Below are 1209 nucleotides of genomic sequence, written 5' to 3' on the forward strand. Positions count from 1 at the left end.
ATACAGCTACATATATGCAAATACAATGTAAATACACAAAAGTAAAAAAAATAAATAAATAAATAAAATAAAATAAAATGTAAGATTGTAGGATTTCGTCATGTGAAAGTTAGTGTGTGCAAAAGTCTTATCTGTAGTACATCAATGTCCAAACACTGTCCATAGTTGAAGTTTGCTGACAGCAAATGTACAATCCAACCTATTGTAAGGAAAACACATCACAGCTCTCAAACACCAGATTCTTCCTAACCAGGAAGACTATTGTAGTCTTCTAGACTACTAATAGTCCAGACTATTGTCTTACGTTGAAAATAACTTTAAATCCGTATTCAAATTGGACCATGATGTGGTGACCTCACCAATAAAGAGTCCTTCTAAAATGCATACAAATACACTGTCTTAAACTCTTAGCATCAATCCAAACATAGGCCATACATACATCTCTGCAAAAAACATCAAATCCTTACTTTAGACTGGGCTTGAAATGACACATTTCCCAACCAGGACACAGCACAATGTGTTCAACAGATGAGCTATGCTGGCTACTGCTGCTTGCTACTGCTAACTCCCTTTACCACATGGCTTTACTTAAGGAAACCTAAAACACCCTAGCACCCCTAGTGGTAAGGAAGAAATCTGCCCACCAAATTCTTATTAACGGGCTCATGTCTGTTACACCTCAAATATGGCTCATGAGACCCACTTTCCTGCAGAGTTTAGCTCCAAGTTTGATCAAACTCACCCACCTGTGATTTTCTAATGATACTGAAGACATGCTCAGGTGTGTTTGATTAAGGTTAGAAGTTAGAATTAAACTCTGCAGGAAAGTGGATCTTGCGAGCCAGATTTGAGGATCCCTGGCCAATATGAAACAGAAAAGGTGAAAAGGTGTCTTTTGGTTTGAGCCATTCCAGTTCAATTGAGTGACTAAAGAATGGTCAGTCAATGTTAGTATTCTCCTAGTTGCATTTCAGGGCTGCCTTCACAAAACCTGTGTGGGCCCAAAGGTACAAAAGTTGCTCTGGGCCCGAACGGGCTGCTCACAGAGAACCTGCGGTGAGCCCAAAGCTGTGGGCCTCGCCTGGGCAAGCCCACACTGGGCCTGTTTAGGTTTGTTGTGAGCTGGCCCTAGCCCACTGTGCCCGCAAAAAGCCAGCATGGGCCCCGCAGGAGCATGTTTGCAGGGTAAGCACCTGCGGTGCTTGGCCC

The 1209-nt window shown here is 42.3% G+C and overlaps 1 long non-coding RNA gene across 1 annotated transcript; it reads right to left on the reverse strand.

Moving 5' to 3' along the window:
* LOC131523960 (uncharacterized) lies at positions 1-543 on the reverse strand. The gene is made up of 3 exons (XR_009266893.1): positions 468-543; positions 305-374; positions 1-199 (listed from the first exon to the last, which is right to left on the reverse strand). It is a non-coding gene; the product is annotated as an uncharacterized LOC131523960 (long non-coding RNA).
* Positions 544-1209: the final 666 nt, after the last annotated feature.

This window comes from Onychostoma macrolepis, chromosome 18 (genome assembly GCF_012432095.1).
Source record: "Onychostoma macrolepis isolate SWU-2019 chromosome 18, ASM1243209v1, whole genome shotgun sequence".
NCBI lineage: Eukaryota > Metazoa > Chordata > Actinopteri > Cypriniformes > Cyprinidae > Onychostoma > Onychostoma macrolepis.